Raw genomic sequence first — 19,205 nt, 5'->3', positions numbered from 1 at the left:
CTGGACTGTCAGTCTTGATTTTCTGCTGTTAAATTTGTGGAGTGAGACTCGAATCCACAAAATTTTGATTCAGGAACAAGAATGCAAACAACTGAGCCGTGGCTGACATCTTAATAGTTCAATAGTTTATTTTTCTAATGATGCTGGTTGAGGGGCAAATATTTTACAGCATACCGGGGCCCTCCTCGTTCTTAGTCAAAATAATGTCATGGGATCTTTTATGTTTGCCCAAGAGGGAGATGGGATCTCGGCTTAATGTCTCACCAGAAAGACGGTGTCTCCAACAGTGCAACACTACCTTAACACTGCACTGGACCGTGAGCCTAGATTATGTAAATGTGCCGAAAAAAACAACTATTGCATCTAATTGCTACAGTCCAGAATGTCACAGATTGTTAGAGTTGGAGAATAATCTCCAAAAAATGACTCATAAACAATAAAAATAAAAGAGAGCAACGGGACTTCCTGTCAAGGGTGGGGTGGGCTAGGGTGGGTTGAGGTGTGTGGATGAGGCATTCATAACCATCTACCAATCTGCAGGGAATCAATTACCTTCTAAAGCCCTCTCAATTGAGCTCAAAGGGACATGGCTCCAATTTTGCAGTAGAGTAATACATTGGGCCTCACTTGATATATTGCCCTGTGCTTGTATCTTCTGCGCAACGTACAGAGTGTCTCCCAGTTTTGTTAAAAACAATGCATATGAGAACATTTTGCCAGCAATACTGCAGAGATCACCACTGGTGTTAATTGGTATTTCCATGTCTCCACAGCAGCTTAAATTTTCACCCAACCCCCTTAACTTTTTAAATGGCTTTACTCACCGTGTGTGAAATGTGACAAGATACATAGTCACGATGAAATACTACTAGTGACATTGGAGGGAAGGCGCAGTAAATAAGATACAGCCTGAGTTACTTCAAAGGCTGTTAGATGTTACAAAGACTGTGCTTTGCATGTGTTCCTGGACCAAATAACGCCAGTAATTTGTTACAATAATGGACACCTGACAGCCTATTGATTATAGGTTATTCAGCTATTGAGAACAATTAAGTGCTTCCTCCTTTCCTGCCTCCATGTGTGGTTTCCATGAACATCCTCACTGCCTCTTGAAGGATAACCACTTAAAGCTGCAACACTCGTAAAGATGCTTTCAAGTCCATCGTCTGTAGAAATGTGATATTACAACACCAGTCTCTTTTTAATGAGCACAAATTAATGGCAATTAAATTCCTAAATCCTTGGAATTTCTACAGGAGCTTTATTCACCTGATTGCAAGCATTTGTCACACAGTGTGAATTAAAATTCAGTGATATGCTTTTATATAATAAACAATAATTGCAGGGCAGGGAGTGAAGCACAACTGATAAATAATTTCCCAAACAAGGTGTCAGAAATCTGAATTTACAAATTCCATGCATTTCATTTACTCTTGGCTGGCGTTCAAGGTTTTTGACAGTAAGATTTATTGATTTAATTGCCTAGGGTAACCATGCAATAAAATTATCTAAAAGATAAATTTTCATGGCACTCTACTGCATTAGAGTAATTTTTCAAGTGCTATGACTGTATTTTTACAGGTTTCAGGTACAGAATCTTCTTTAAAGTGGCCTGGTCACATAGCTGGGCATGATGCAAGAAGAAAGAACTTGCATTTATTTAGCGCCTTCAGGATGTTCCAACATGCTTTCCTGCCAATGAAGTTACAGTCGAAGTGCAGTCACTGTTCTAATGCAGGAAATGCAGCAGCCAGTTTACACACAGCAAGATCCCACAAATAGATAATCTCTTTTTGAGTTATGTTGCTTGAGGGTTAACTGTTGACCAGGCCGCTGGGGAGGGCTCCCCTGTTTCCTACCCATAAGTAGTGATATGGGAGTTCTTATTCCCACCTGAGAGGGCAGCTGGGGCCTCAGTTTGGTATCTCACCTAAAGGTGGCATCTCTGACAGTGCAGCACTCCTTTAGTACTGCAAACACCTAAATGAACCAAACAACTTTGCCTGATTTTTTTGCAATGTTGAGGCGTGTTCTCTGTAAAGATGCAAATTTTCTGTTCTTTACTGTCTCCTGTATTAACAGAACAGAGACAGGCAATTCGGCCCAAACCTCCCACCCATCCTCATCTACCCCCATCAACTTATGCTTCTAGTCCCTTCGCTGTCTTGTGTTTATCCAGCTTTCCTTTAAATGTAACTATGTTATTCGTTTCAGACATTCCCTGTTGTAGTGATGATTTCACAATGTTCAGCACTATTTGCAACTCCTCAGGTACTGAAGCAGTCTGTGTCCATATTCAGCAAGACCTGGACAACATTCAGGCCGATAAATGGCAAGTAATAGTCGTGCCCTACAAGTGCCTGACAATGACCATCTTCAACAAGATAGAATCTAACCATCTTCCCTTGACATTCAATGGCATTACCAACACTGAATCCCCCACTATCAACATCCTGGGGGCTTACCATTGACCAGAAACTGTACTGGACCAGCCATATAAATATTGTGACTCCCCCATCATTGAAGATTTTTGTGAAGCCTCCTTCTCCTGTTAGTTGTTTAATTGTCCACCACCATTCATGACTGGGTGTGGCAGGACTGCAGAGCTTGGATCTGATCTATTGGTTGTGAGATTGCTTAATTGTGTCTATTGCATGCTGCTTCTGCTGTTTGGTATGCAAGTAGTCCTGTGTTATAGTTTCATCAGGCTTACCTCTCATTTTTAGGTATGCCTGGTGCTGCTCCTCGCATTCCCTCCTGCGCTTTTCATTGAACCGGGGTTGATCCTCTGGCTCGGTGGTAATGATAGAGTGAGGGAAATGCCGGGCCATGAGGTTACAGATTGTGGTTTTATACAACTCCGCTATTGCTGATGGCTCATAACACTTCATGGATGCCCAGTTTTGAGTTGCCATATGTGTTCATAATCCATCCCATTTAGCATGGTAGATAATACGATGGAGGGTATCCTCAATGTGAAGATGGGACTTTGTCTCCACAAAGACTGTACGGTGATCAGTCATATCATTACTGTCATGGATAGATGCACCTGCGGCAGGCAGGTTGGTGTGGATGAGGTTAAGTATATTTTTCCCTCTTGTTGGGTCTCTCACCATCTGCAGCAGACCCAGTCTAGCCGCTATGTCATTTACGACATGGCCAGTTCAGTAAGTAGTGGTGTTGACGTTGGACATTTAAGTCCCCCATCCAGAGTACATTATGTGCCCTTACCACCCCTAGTGCTTCCTCCAAGTGGTGTTCAACATGGAGGAGCACTGATTCATCAGCTGAGGGAGGGTGGTACATGGTAATCCTTGGTTATATGGTTTCCTTGCCCGTGTTTGACCTGATGCATGAGACCTCATGGAGACCAGAGCCAATGCTTAGGGCTCCCATGGCAACTCCTTCCCGACTGTATATCACTGTGCTGCTACCTCTGCTGGGTCTGTCCTGTTGGTGAGACAGGACATACCCAGAGATGGTGATGGTGAAGTCCGGGACATTATCTGTAAGGTATGCCTCTGTGAGGATGACTATGTCAGACTGCTGCTTGACTAGTCTGTCAGACAGCTCTCCCAATTTTGACACAATTTCCCAGGTGTTAGTAAGGAGGACTTTGCAGTGCCGACAGAACTGGGTGTGAGGTATCATTTCCGTTTATCTTTGCCTAGATCAATGCCGGGCGGTTTTAATCTGGTTTCATTTCTCTTAGACTTTGTAGCAGTTTGATACAACTGAGTGGCTTTCTAGGCCACTTCAGAGGGCATTTAAGAGTTAACCACATTGCTGTGGATCTGGAGTCACATGTAGGCCAGACCGGGTAAGGGTGGCAGATTTCCTTCCCTAAAGGACATAAGTGAGCCAGCTGGGTTTTTACGACAATCGACAATGGTTTCATGGTCACCATTGGTCTAGCTTTTTTTTCATTCCAGATTTAGTAATTAAATTTAAATTTTACCCATACATAACTTGTAAGCACAAAGTCTGGCCCTCTTAAACTTAAAGTAATTGGTCCACACAACACAGTCCAGTCCCTTTATTATTTTCAAAATTCCATCAAATTGCCCCATAGTCTGCACGTTCTAAAGTATATAGACCCAGCTTGTTGAGCTTATCTGGATATCTAATAATATCATATGGTCCAGCAACCCAATCTATCCTTATTCTATCTAAAACAATATTAACAGCTTCAGATTAACAATTTTACAGTTAGCAGCACCTCTTAATTCTGTCAGCGGAGCATCATATTCAAGAGTAGAGACCAATACAAAGTATTAATTTAGGTTCTGATACAAATGTAAAATGCTGTGAATTCTGGAAATGTGAAATAAAAACAAAAAATGCTGAAAATATTCAGCAGGTGTGTAATATACCTTTAAGAAGAATGCTATAATGGAAGATCACATGATCTTAATATCCAATAGCAGAGTAGCACGGGCTGCCTCAGTAGTCTGTAGTCAGTAGTCTATAGTTAGAGTCTGTAATGCAGAGACAGGGTTTGAGTTGTAAGTACACAAGTGTAGCTGCTGAGTTCCTTTGTAAATAAATAGAATATGTTCTACCTAATATCTGTCTGCTGACCTACTCTGTCTATACTACCAACTCAGCCATCCCAAAACAGGCGTGCAACCTGGATCTATTAGTTCAACTAAACTAGTGACTAGGATCCAAGGTCTGGCAGCATCTGTGGAGAGAAACAGAGTTAGGCCGAGATGACTTTTCATCAATTAGTTACGTACAAGCATATGAACATATGAATTAGGAACAGGAGTAGGCCATTCGGCCCCTCAAACCTGCTCCACCATTCAATAAGATCATGGCTGATCTGAATGTAACCTCAATCCCACATTCCTGCCTACCCACGATAACCTTTCACCCCCTTGTTAATGAAGAATCTATCCAGCTCTGCCTTAAAAATATTTAAAGACTCTGATTCCACTGCCTTTTGAGGAAGAGAGTTCCAAAGACTCACAACCCTCTGAGAGAAAAAAATTCTCCTCATCTCTGCCTTAAATGAGCAACCCATTATTTTTAATTTCTAATTCTAGTTTCTCCCACAAGAGGGAACATTGTCTCCACATCCACTCTGTGAAGACCCCTCACGATCTTAAAAGTTATGGTCTTGTTGCCTCTTACTTTTCTAAACTCCAGGTTCTCTGTCATACCCTGAGAGTTCTTTCTAACCTGTCCTTGACCATCTCGTCAATGGCCGAATAATGCTCTGATCCTTGACAGAGCTGAAAAATCTTTTCCCATTACTACTGTGGTTGTCCACAATCCTACATAAGAACATAAGAAGTAGGAGCAGAAGTAGGCCATTCAGTAAGATCATGGCTGACAAGATTGTGGCCTTAACTCCACTTTCCTCCCTATCCCCCATAACTCTTGATCTCTATTTGTTAATTAAAAATCTGTCTAACTCAACCTTGAATATATTCAATGACACAGCCTCCACTGTTCGGTGGGGAAGAGAATTCCAAACTCAACAGCCCTCTGAGGGAGGAAATTTCTCCTCACCTCCATCTTAAATGAGGGACCCCTTATTTTTAAACTGTGTCCCCTCGTTCTAGATTCCCCCATGAGGGGAAGCATTCCCTCAGCATCTAACCTGTCAAGCCTCCTCAGAGTCATATGTGTTTCAATAAGATCACCTCTCATTCTTCTGAACACCAATGAGCACAGGCCCAACCTTCTCACCTTCTCCCCATAAGACAAACCCATCAGCCCTGGAGCCAGCTTTTCCATTCATCTATTAACTGCCTCTATTAGCAGCCTCAGTTTTCTTTAACTCATCATGACACTCACCTTTTCAAACGTATGATATGATAGCATCCAAACTCACATTTTTAAGTGGCACATTGTTAATTGTGATAGATTCCAATATTATTGGAATAATCAAAACACAGATGCAATGTTGGTCCCAAGATCCTGAAGCACGTGATGGGGTGGTTACTCGGACGATATTTCCTCTTGTTGGGGGGACAAAACACTTAGGGACAGAGTTTAAAAATAAGAGGTTTCCTTTTTGAGACAGAGATGAGGGGAAACAGTTTCTCCCAAAGGGTTGTTCACTGTGTGGTATTCTCTTCCCCAGAAAATAGCCGAGGCTGGGCCTTTGAATTTATTGAAGGCAGAGTTAGACAGATTTTTGTTAGGCGAGCGAGTCAAGGGCTATGGGGGTGGTGGGGGTGGAGGGGTCTGAGACCACAACCAGATCAGCCATGATCTTGTTGAATGGTGGAGCCGGCTCGAAGGGCCAAATGGCCAGCTTCTGCTCCTGTGTTCCAATGTCAGTAGAAATATCATCTGTGGAATTCAGCCGGTCACGGATCAATATGAAGATTAGGAGCAAAGGAATTGCTGGGCAATGAAAGCCAAAGTCCTTCTGGTTCACCTTCTATCATCCTAACTATAAAGAAGTTTTTGACCAAACATTGCAAAGAATCTCCATCAATGAGTCTGTAGCAAACACAGACATGGGGTGAGGAAACTCTCCAGTGGTGGGGAGCTTTGGGAACCATAGGCCTAAAAATCACCTGTTCCTCCCAAACTACACTCGCTGCAAGTTACGTCCCAAATTACTCATATACTGGATACCAAAATATTATTTTCTGGAAGAAATCTCTCTAATTTGCATTTGAATTAATCAATACTGTCTGTTTCAACCATTCCTAGGGAGCCTATTCTATAGATCTACCACTCGCTCACAAGCTAAAATAGTGATTCCATGGATTATTTTTATGTTCAGGTCCTCTGCTTCTGCTGTTTTAGGAAAGGTGAAGCAGCTTCTCATAATATTTATTGGGTAGACTTTTTCAGTCCTGCCATCGGCAGGTCTTGTGATAGGCAGGAGCAGAAAATTCGGAGTTGAGGGTGTGGGGTGGTGGGGCGGCCAAAAATCAGATTTCCGTCGGCTGGGAATCAGTTCGGAATTTTCCCCTCGCCACTTTAATGGTGGGCTGACGGCGAGTTGGGCTTCCTGGTGACCCATGTTGGGAATGCAATTTACATGCATTTCCATGTCATGACCGCGTATTAAAAACAACACTCGCCAGAATAACGTTCCACCTCCCAATCTTGCGAGTGGGAAATTAGACCGGCCAGGGTCACATTTGGAAATGAGCCCCGTGCAGCTGTCGGCCCTCACTTTGCTGGTGGCTTCAATTGGGGTACAACATTCAACGCCGACCTAGAACGGTGTTGCTCCGGTTTCTCAGCAATAGAAGTGTTGCACCAAACTGGTGGGGGTGTGGGGTAGGTCTGCTCACGGTGGACTGTCTGTACTCCGGGAGCACAGCACTCAGTGGCCAGAATTTTTCTGAATTTTCTGGGGCCCGCTCACCTATGGGAAAGTGAGGCAGAATGATGTCAGGAGGAACCCCCGACATCATCCCGCCCCATTTAAATATTCAAGAAGGTGGGCAGACAGCGAAATCAGCTGTTCGCCCACCGATCTGTCGATGGCCAATTGAGGCCATTGACAGGATCATTAAGCCAATTAAAAGCCCTGCCCGTCCAACCATAAGGTTGGCGGGTAGGCGGGCTCCTGAAAAAACAAGAAACCTCATCCACCGGCGGGATGAGGTTTCATGCCTGTTTTAAAAAACTTTAATAAACTTTATGCGATATTTATTAACATGTCCCATCTCGTGTGACATTGTCACATGAGGGGGTCATGTTAATAACTTTTTTATTTTCTTATTTTTTCAGTTTATAAAACTTTCAGCGCTCTCCCTGAGACAGCATCTCAGGGAGATGCGCGCACTCTGACAGTTGGGGAATCCCTCCGCACAGGGAGCTCATGGCGCTTCCCGTTGGGTGGCCTTAATTGACCCACCCACTCAAAACGGCGGCGGGTCCCATTTCGGCAGTGGTGATCAGCTACCCACCCGCCGCCGAGCCGGTGGGGCCCGCCCGCCCATCAAGGGCAAAATTCTGCCCAGAGTGTGCAGCACCTCTCAGGCAGGGCTGCACTCAAACAGAGGCCAGCATTGCAACCCAGGCTGGGGGGCGGTGGGGGAGATAATGGGGTAAGGCAGGGTTTGGTGGGGGATAGGATGATGGGCAGGCAGTGGGGGGTGGGGGGGGGTCAAGGTTGGGGAAGCTGGAGCCCAACATGGAAAATTAAAACACAGACGCAGAAAGGGGGTGGATGGGAATCGAAATGTATGAATGAGAGGGGATGCACACAGACTCCAGAATAGGAGGGCGGTGGTGGGTAGTTGTGTTAGTGTGGCACAAGAGACTCACGGAGTGGGTGGTGGGAGGCGGAAAGGCAATGGTGTCGTATTCAGTCATGAGGGAATGGGAGAGCTCATTGAAAGAGTCATAGTCTCTGGCCTGGGGCCAAGAAGTCAGAGTAAGATATTAAAGGCAGTCCTGGGGCTTTGTACACCTCATAGTCAGGGTGAGAGATTAAAGGCAGTCGTGAGGCTTTGCAGGCCATTCTACAGGCTATGCATGGCACGCACGTCATAGCCCCACTCTAGGGAGAGGCAAGGCAGGTGTGCTCAGTTGGGATAAGACACAGCTTGGTGTGCAGGGTGTGCTTATCATCTTACAGTCGGTGGTGATGGGGGTGTGTCTGGCTCGGTACTTGGCTGCAGATGGGATGGTCATGTTTGGAGAGGCATCTGCAGCCTGTAAATGGGGAAAATGTAATGAAGTTGGTGGGGGGGTGGTGGGTGTGGGGTGGGTACTCTAAGCTCTCCCTGGTAAGGGGGTTCTTATCTGCATGTGACCGTGCACACAGACTTGAGATGCGGAGAGGTGAGGTCCACATGGGACACGGGGACGCAACAGTGATGGGTTCAGGGAGTAGGGCTGGAATGTCCAGCACAACGACAATGGGATCCAGGGTTACCGGGTCGCCTGGAGAATAGCCAGTGGGAGGTCTACCTGAACATCGTGAGAGGGACCTGAACACTGACAGGGGGAGGTTCAAAGCTGGTCTTAAAATAAAAATGTGGCACTGCCATCTTGAAACCCCAAAGTTATTGCGCAGTTTAAAATCAGAACTAGAAAAGAATCTGCACGGGAGGAGTCTGAGGCAGTGTGGGAGGGGTCTGAGGCAGTGTGGGAGGAGTCTGAGGCAGTGTGGGAGGGGTCCGAGGCAGTGTGGGAGGGGTCTGAGGCAGTGTGGGAGGAGTCTGAGGCAGTGAGGGAGGAGTCTGAGGCAGCGTGGGAGGAGTCTGAGGCAGTGTGGGAGGGGTCTGAGGCAGTGTGGGAGGAGTCTGAGGCAGTGTGGGAGGAGTCTGAGGCAGTGTGGGAGGGGTCTGAGGCAGTGTGGGAGGGGTCTGATGCAGTGTGGGAGGAGTCTGAGGCAGTGTGGGAGGGGTCTGAGGCAGTGTGGGAGGGTTCTGAGGCAGTGTGGGAGGGGTCTGACGCAGTGTGGGAGGAGTCTGAGGCAGTGTGGGAGGGGTTTGAGGCAGTGTGGGAGGAGTCTGAGGCAGTGTGGGAGGAGTCTGAGGCAGTGTGGGAGGAGTCTGAGGCAGTGTGGGAGGGGTCTGAGGCAGTGTGGGAGGGGTCTGAGGCAGTGTGGGAGGAGTCTGAGGCAGTGTGGGAGGAGTCTGAGGCAGTGTGGGAGGAGTCTGAGGCAGTGGGGGAGGGGTCTGAGGCAGTGTGGGAGGGGTCTGAGGCAGTGTGGGAGAGCCCACAGCCAAACAAAGGGGCCCTTTCAGTGGGCGCTCTCAAACTGCTTAGAGTCACAACATTGAAATAGAGTCAGAGCTGAGAGAAAAGACTACCCTGAGAAGGTGCAAGTGGAGCCACTGCATTTTGATGCACTTTAATGAGAGACTGCATGTTTCATTGGCTTCAAAATACAATTGCTCCATTTGAGCTTTAACAAAGAGTTAGGTGAAAATGGAAAATGCAGACAACTGTTAAGGAAGAACATATTTGCCAGATCACCAATGAAAGCCTCTAATCTGCTTTCTCTAATTGGCATGGATAATGGGCCAAAGGGCACCCAATGCTGCCTTCTTGATGGCACTGATCCAATTGAGGATGAGGAGAAGGGCCCAGCACCACCTAACGCATCTTCACGAGGAGACCCCCCAGTGCCACCTAGCACATCTTCGAGAGGAGGCCCAACCTGAGGTCCATGCTCCAGGGGAGCCCCAGAAAGAACCAGAGGATGAGGAGGTTAGACCCATCCCACAGAGGCAACTTGCACAACCAAGGGTCTATTAAAGAAGATTTTATGATTTGGAGATGAGTGAAAGACAATGCTGTGCACATCTGTGCTTGTGTCATGAAACTAACATATAATTTTCATAATGTTTTTCTGGTTTATTGTGAAGTAGGTTTATGGGGGTAAGTATAGTTGGGTCCGTGTATTATTTAATTACATCTGGAGTCAAGTAGATTGCAAGTTTAAATCATCAAAAGAAGCTAGGTGCTTGACATGCTAATGAGTAAATATGGATGCTGGCTTAGCATGTAAGGTGTGAAGGGAATTTTCATTTTTAGATAAATGAAGAGATTTGGATTTCAAAGGGACCTTAGTCTGCCTACAACTGGCCAGATAAGCAAAGATGAGGAATGTGTTTATTTTTCCCAAAGTTACTGACAATATATATGAATATTCTTATATTATGAGGAAGATATAGTTTCAAAGGCATATGGAACAATAGAAGTTACTACTAAAAAGAGAGAGACATATATAAAGGAGAATGAAAGGCTATGTGTCCAAAAGCCATGTAAGATCTAACAGGAGTGTGTGAAATAGCCTTAATGACGCCTCCAGCATTTGTGCATAAGTCTGCGGTTTAATAAAGCTGAAAAAGCCATTTGGAATTCCACTGTCCAGGGTATTGTGTTATCTTGCCGGGTTTGTGTTAAATCTAAAATTTATTTTTTGACTGTTGCCTTAAACGAGTGTAAGTGGGGTCAGGTCAATTAGAACTTTTAGGAATTACTATTACATTAGTAATTGTAGTCTTATGCATGGACTTGAAATCTTTTATTTTGTTAATAAATAGTTTAATTTAATTTTTAAAAATCTCTCAAGGTCTTGGTGGACTTATTGCTTCTGAATTCAGTGCACATATCTTGTAATAAATACAAATTGCAAAACCATTGTGATAGCGCGACCAAGTTTCTCTCTTGGATTTGGTCCACATCATCTGCCACATCTTAACAGCTTGTCAACACATGTGATGGATCATATCTGCCACATTGTGTTGGAGGATCTAACGCCCTGTGGACTTGGAGGACGTTCCCCGCCAGTGCCCATGAAGGTCACCACTGCGCTCAATTTTTATGCCTGCGGATCGTCTCAAGGATCCACAGGGACCTATGCAGCATCTTATAGCCCTCAATGCCTAAATGTATCAAAGAGGTGACAGGTACCCTCTACCTTAAGGCTCATCTTTATGTGAAGTTCACACATGATGAAGCTAACCAGGTTCTAGATTTCTTGGGTTTACATCTACCTCAGGCTTCCCTAGAGTACAGGGTGCAATCGATTGCACACATGTGGCTTTGAGAGCTCCATGGCAGCAGCTCCTGATGTTCATTAACATCACTCCCTGACCATTCAACTGGTGTGTGATCATCAGAAGCACATCATGTGCCAGGTACCCTGGGAGTTCCCATGACTCATACATCCTGAGTCACTCCCAGGTGCCTCACATATTCGAAGGGACTCGGCAATTACAGGTTTGGCTGCTTGGATATAAGGGGTACGCGCTCAAGCAATGGCCCATGACACACATGCATCTTCCTCAGAGTGACTCAGAGGAGCAATACAACATGGCGCATAGCTCGATTCAATCCCTCATCGAGCAGACCATTGGCACCCTGAAGATGCGCTTCAGATGTTTGGCCTGCTCAGGAAGGGTTCTGCAGTGCTCTCCAAATGGTGTCCCGCATAATCCTGGTCTGCTGTGCCCTGTGCAACCTGGCACTTCAAAGGGGGGGGGGGATCCCTTGCCAGAGGGAGACATGGAGGAGGCTGAGAGCTCCTTGGACGACGAAGAGCAGGAAGGACAAGAAACCGAAGATGGAGATGAGGGTCTCTTCCACGTGACGATGTCCTCAAAGAAGTCTGACGTGGAAGACGTGCGCATGCCAAACTGACAGCCACAAGGTTCCACGAGGAGTAAGGTGCAGGTAATGGGACAGGGTTACATTCCTTCTACCCCCTAATGCTATGCCAATGCGTTGAAAGGCCTTTACAACCAGTAATGTCGAGAGCAAGGTCAGCATTCAGAGTTTCACATTCAACCCTCATGAGGCTCTAATCATTGGAAAGCTCAGTGGCGAACCCTGTATGTGTACGCTTTGGGAAGTGAAAATTGGCACAACAATGCAAATGCTGTGTCAAAGGACTTGATGCAGTTGTCGCTTCCTTAATGAGAAACTTTTAGCAGACACTGAGATGTGCGCATGCGAACATAAATGAGCTAGGAGCAAGTGTAGGCCACTCAGCCCTTAAAGCCTGCTTCGCTATTCAATAAGATCATGGCTGATTTGATTGTAACCTCCCATCTACTCCCGATAACATAGCACCACTTTGTTAATCAAGAATCTATCTAGCTCTGCCTTAAAAATATCCTAAGACCCTGCTTCCACTGCCTGTTGAAGAAGAGAGTTCCAAAGACTCACAACCCTCTGAGAGAAAAAAATTCTCCTCATCTCTGCCTTAAAGCAGCGACCCCTGATTTTTAAACTGTGACCCCTAGTTCTAGATTCTCCCACAAGAGGAAACATCCTCTCCACATCCACCCTTTGAAACCCCTTAGGATCTTAATGGTTTTGATCAAGTCACCTCTTACCCTTCCAAACTCCAGTGGATACAAGCCTAACCTGTCCAACCTTTCCTCATAAGACAACCTGCCCATTCCTGGTATTAGCCTCGTAAGCCTTCTCTCAGCTGTGTCTAATGTATTTACATCTTTCCTTAAATAAGGAAACCAATACTGTACACTGTACTCCAAATGTGGTCTCACTAGTGCCCTGTATAACTGGAGCATAACCTCCCTACTTTTGTATTCAATTTCCCTCACAATAAATGATAACATTCTATTAGCTTTCCTAATTACTTGCTGTACCCGCTTACTAACCTTTTGTGATTCATGCAGTAGGACACCCAGATCCCTCTGAATCTCAGAGCTCTGCAATCTCTCACCATTTAGATAATATGCTTTTTTATTCTTCCTGCCAAAATGGACAATTTTACATTTGCCCACATTATGCTTCATTTGCCTGATCTTTGCCCACTCACTAAACCTATCTATGTCACTTTGTAGCCTCCTTACATACTGTTCACAACTTACTTTCCCATCTTCGAACCATAGAACCATAGGAAGGTTACAGTGCAGAAAGAGGCCATTCAGCCCATTGTGTCTGTGTTGGTCAAAAAGAGAAAAAAGAAACTAGTCGCTCATTTTAATCCCACTTTCCAGTACCTGGTCCAAATCCTTGCAGGTTACAACACTTCAGATGCAGATTCAGGTACCTTTTAAATGAATTGAGCATCTCAGCTTCAACCACCAATTTAGGCAGCGAATTCCAGATGCCCACCACCCTCTGGATGCAAAAGGTTTTCCTCCAATTCTTCAATCTTAAATCTATGACCCCTGGTAATTGACCCCTTAGCTAGGGGAAACGAGTGTTTCCTGTCTACCCTATGTCCCTCATAATTTTGTACACCTCAATTAGATCACCCCTTAGCCTCCTCTGTTCTAAGGAAAACAACCCTAGTCTATCAAATCTCTCCTCATAGCTGCAATTTTCAAGCTCTGCCAACATTCTTGTAAATCTCCTCTGCACTCTCTCCAGAGCAATTATGTCCTTCCTGTAATGTGGTGACCAGAACTGTACACAAAATTCCAGCTGTGGCTTAACCAGCATTTTATACCATTCTATCATTGCACCCCTGCTTTTGAATTCAATACCTCGCCCAGTAAAGGAAAGTATTCCATATGCTTTCTTGACCACTTTCCACTTTGAGGGACCTGCGGACATGAGCTCCAAGGTCTCTCACCTCCTCAACCCCTTTCAATAACTTCCCATTTACTGAGCATTCCGTTGCTTTGTTTGCCCTCCCCAAAGGCATTACCTCACACTTCTCCTGATTGAATTCCATTTGCCGCTTCTCCGCCCACTCAACCAAACCATTGATATAATTCTGGATCTGACATCTACCCTCTTCATTATCAGCTACACAGCCAATTTTTGTGTCATCTCCAAATTTCCCAATCATGCCTTCCCATTTAAGTCTAAATCATTAATATATACAACAAACAGCAAGGGCCCCAAACACTGAACCCTGTCAAATCCCACTGGAAATTGTTTTCCATTTGCAAAAACATCCATCAACTATTACCCTTTGTTTCCTGTCACTGAGCCAATTTTGGATCCAACTTGCCACCTTCCCCTATATCCCATGAGATCTCACTCTCCTGACCAGTCTGCCATGTGAGACCTTGTCAAATACCTTACTGAAATCCAGTTTGAGTTTGACACATCCCCCTGACATAACACAAGGGTCAAGTAACTATCATGAGTCAGTTACACATCACATGAATGTGAGAATCACGAAGGGAGTATGGCTCAGCCTCGCAATAGGAGGTCACATAGATGCATATGCATGATGCTTTCAAATGATGAGACCGGGCGTCCTCATCACCTGGAGACCTGGAGGGCCCCGGCCTGTTTTGGTCACCTGCTGTGGGACAGGTGCACCCTCCTCGACCTGTACAGCTTGAGGTGATGGGTCACAGGCAGAGGGGATTGGGATCGGCTGGATATTCACAGAGTCACCTGGGTGGGTGGCCGTGGGATCTCTAGCTGCTGGTCCTCCTCCCTATGAATGCCTGAGGGTCCCTGCCTGACTCCCTGAGGAGAAGGGACTCCTAGAGGGAGGTCAAGGTGCCTCGCGCCCCTCTTACCTAGCCACTGATGGATCTCACCAATGCCTACAGCGATGGAGCGCAGATCAGAGCGCAAATCTGGCAGGGTTTGCTGGACCAAGGTCTCTAAGGCAGCTGCCACCCTCCCCATAGAGACCCTGAGGCACTCGCATATCGGAGCCACGGCATCAGACAGATTGCGGACAAACTCCTCCAACCTCCACTCTAGTCGACCGCCTCTCGCAACTCTAGCTGATGTTCCGCCATTGCCTTTCATTGCATCTCCAGCATATGGGGTACAGCTATTTCCAGAGGCTTATCGTCTGACTCAGATTCAGTGGGTGCCTGTTCTCCGGCAGTCCTCTGGGTGCCAGAGAGCTGGGCTGTCACTGCCTCCCACTGCTGCGAAGTTTGTCAGTGATATGTTCTCCAGAAAGTGACCCTGAGCTTAATCCAGATCTATGATCCACCTCTGCACTGATGGAGGGTGCAGGTGGACGCAGTGACAGGGCTTCTTCAGATGGGTCCTTATCACCCTCCTCTGAGGTGGGCTGGGAGCTGGGGGCTTATGTTGCCTGTGCTGGTCTATCTAGACCTGCTGCTGCCTGTAAGAGAGAGAAGATAGATTTAGTTCATGAACAGGCTGAATACAGCACTGCATGTCGCTCACTGTGAATTTCAGGGCGTGATAAACTCATGGAGAGATCATCCTTATTGGCTTGCAGGGAGAGACTGATCTCATCACCCCCTCAGGGTAGATCTCTGCCCTCTCCTACCAACCCCAGCACCATCCTCCTTGAATCCGGAGAGCTCCTGGATGTCAGCCGTCCCTCCTCCAGTCTGGGATCTCTCTCTCTCTTGTTGTGAGTAACCTTGGCCTGCATGAAGACAAACGGATGGAATGTGATGAGAAGGGATGGAGCAGAGGTTTGGAAGCATGGATGTCTCCTGTGTGTGCTGTAGCCTCTCCAGTAAGGGCTGAGGATGGAGTTTGTGCAACATGATGGATGAGATGCTGGCGATGTCAAAGTGTCCATGAGGCAATCAATGTTAATTTTTTTTTTGCTATTTGTTCACGGGACGTGGGCATCGCTGGCTAGGCCAACATTTATTGCCCGTCCCTAATTGTCCTTGTTCAGGAATCATTTAAGAGTCAACCACATGGCTGAGATTCCAGAGCCACATGTAGGCCAGATTACCTTCCTTAAAGGACATTTGTTTACCAGATGGATGTTTACAACAATTGGCAGTTGTTTCATGGTCATCAGCAGACTTTTACTTCCAGATTTATTAATTGAATTCAGATTCCACCAGCTGCCATGGTGGGACTTGAATTCATGTCCCCCGAGCATGTCCTGGGCCTCTGGATTACTCATCCAATGACGTTACCTCAGCACTACCATCTGCGCCCAGCAGCACCACTGTGAATGGTGGTCAGTTGAAGTCAGTTGATGATCATCCACTGATGTTGGACACTTTGATAAGTAGCCAGGGGGCACGGATAGCTAGGTCCATCCCTCAGTACTGCACTAGAGTGTCAACCTTGATTTTTGCACTCAGGACCTGGAATGGGAATCCACAACCATGTAACTAAGAGGTAAGAGTGCTACTAACTGAGTCAGAGCTGACACTAATAAGAATGATCAACATATGGAATAGATTTCCAGATAGAGTGGAGGCAAAACTTTTGGAACCAACTAAGAAAAAAATGGACACAGTAATGGAGGGACTTTGGAACGTTTCTGGATGGATACATTTTGATGGACTGAATAGCCTACATTACCTCTAAATATTGCCTAAATTGTACATGCTTGATTTTAGATTAATTGTCTATTTGATATGTATTATAATTAATTATTCCCAATTTTATTATCAGCATTGACTTTAATTAATTTACTTGGTGTAGCGTTAATGAAATAGTTAATTCCTACGCTCTGGTTCATCCCTATCGTCAACTCTACAGGCTTTGTGTGTACCGTCCCTCATCCCACATCTCCCACTGCCCAGCTGTCACTCATGTTGTCTGTCAGCTCCTAAGTGGCTTCTTCCCATCCCCTGAAGAAAGGAGAGAGATGAGAGGGATATTGCAACATGGGTCAATACGGTTGTGTGGCCTGTTAGGGTCAGATACGTCTTCTCAGTTTTCACATTGCAAAAATCAAGGCCCACCAATGCACCTACATATGAGAGCTGAAACGGCACGTTTTCCCTTTCAAAGAATGAATTAGGACCTCGAGGCTGCAACATATAAAGGGAAAGAGATTAGAACTGAGTAACTCCAAACAATATCAGATAGCCATTTGTTTGTACCGTCTAATCCATCAGGTAAACTCTGGAGAAATGTGAGTACGGGTTCAAACAAAGAAGCCGTGACACTTGATCCCTAGGACATTTTGATACCTGAAGCTTAAGTCGACATCTCTTAGGTCGGGAGATTCCATTCTTATCTGGTAATCCTCTTCCAGACAACTGAGGTTTTACTCTTTCCATTCTGTTGCTTGTTATAGTCCACTAGTTTAGTAAAAATGCCATCAGCACCCACCCAACCAGGAAAAGTGCCATTTATGGATAAGAGTATCTAATAAAAATATACTGTGTAAGTAAAAGGGAGGTTACCAGTCGGCTTTACATTGGATACACATTTCCTGTCCAACCTTTGCTTTGTTGCATTAGATTGGATTGAGTCGGATTTGGTAACCAACTGCTGAACGATAGTGAAATTCTGCTACTCGCAGACTGACAGTACGACAAAGCCAAAAGCCTTTTGGTCAACAAATTAGAACATGATATTGTACATGCACAGGCTCACTGTTATCCTACCGAGGTTGCAAATTTAAGTTCAGGGCAACACCTCCCTGTAGAATAATTGTGTGTCAAGGATCTTTTCAGAGCTGTTTTCTCACTCACTAAGAACATTCTCCTGAAATTCCTTTGTGTGATAAAACTGAAGATGAATTAGTATTACTGCTCTTCTCATAGACGCACAGCATTGAATAGGGGATCCAACTGTTATAATCCAGAAAGCAAAGTGGTGAGCAATGGCACCAGAGCCAATATTTAGACTCTTTTATCAACTTTTATTTATAGAAAGACATATTTTCAACCAACACCTCCTGACTCAACCGTTTCAGTCTGTTCCTATTTATGATCTTTAGAATGATTGACCTAACCGGAGTTGGTGTATTTGGTGACTGCTTTTGTGCCTTCAGAGACTCCGCGTTTGGCCAGTTCCCCCTGGCAGCATGAGGCCCTGAATCTCCCTGGCCGAGAGGGTGTGGCTCTTGCTGTAGTGAACGAGGCGCAAAGTCTCAAGAGGCGACGCGCTCAAAAATGTCGACAATGAAGGAATTCACAATACTCATGTCCTTGGACGAGAACCTGGTGGAAGCGCGGACCTGGGTCAGCACCCTGTACACGTAAGTGAAATAGCTCTGCTTTCGAGATTTCCTCCATTTCTTGGGCATCTTCTTGGTGACTTTAGTTAGTGGCTGCTTCAATGCCTTGTGTCGCCCTTAGCCGCAGATGCCACCTCAGGCATTCCACTGAGCTTGGACCAACTGGCAGAAGTGAATAAAAACAAAAAACTGCGGATGCTGGAAATCCAAAACAAAAACAGAATTACCTGGAAAAACTCAGCAGGTCTGGCAGCATCGGCAGAGAAGAAAAGAGTTGACGTTTCGAGTCCTCATGACCCTTCTGAAGGGTCATGAGGACTCGAAACGTCAACTCTTTTCTTCTCTGCCGATGCTGCCAGACCTGCTGAGTTTTTCCAGGTAATTCTGAAGGGTCATGAGGACTCGAAACGTCAACTCTTTTCTTCTCTGCCGATGCTGCCAGACCTGCTGAGTTTTTCCAGGTAATTCTGAAGGGTTATGAGGACTCGAAACGTCAACTCTTTTCTTCTCCGCCGATGCTGCCAGACCTGCTGAGTTTTTCCAGGTAATTCTGTTTTTGTTTTGGCAGAAGTGAATCCCCAGTTAAAGCTCACCAACTGCATACAATTAATATACATTTAATACCAACTTCCCAGCAAAATTGGGCATCAATTATATTGGCACCAAACTTTGAATCTTTGGTATTCAGCACGAATAGCTAATGAACCAGGAGCATAACTGTTGGAGGTAGTGATGGTGGTAGAGAAAAAAAAAATTGAAAGTAAATAATTGAGATTAATAGGGAAACATGTCCGATTTAAAATATTACAAATATATATCTCTGAGATCTGTTTATTTTAGTATCCATATGATATATCAGGTGTGTAACATTTTTATTGCATGTCAACCATTTCATATAATACTCAGTAGATTCTTTATTATTTGACAGACAATAATGGGGAGCTCGCTA

This window comes from Carcharodon carcharias, chromosome 9, assembly GCF_017639515.1.
Source record: "Carcharodon carcharias isolate sCarCar2 chromosome 9, sCarCar2.pri, whole genome shotgun sequence".
Classification (NCBI taxonomy): domain Eukaryota; kingdom Metazoa; phylum Chordata; class Chondrichthyes; order Lamniformes; family Lamnidae; genus Carcharodon; species Carcharodon carcharias.
This window is presented reverse-complemented; position numbering follows the sequence as displayed.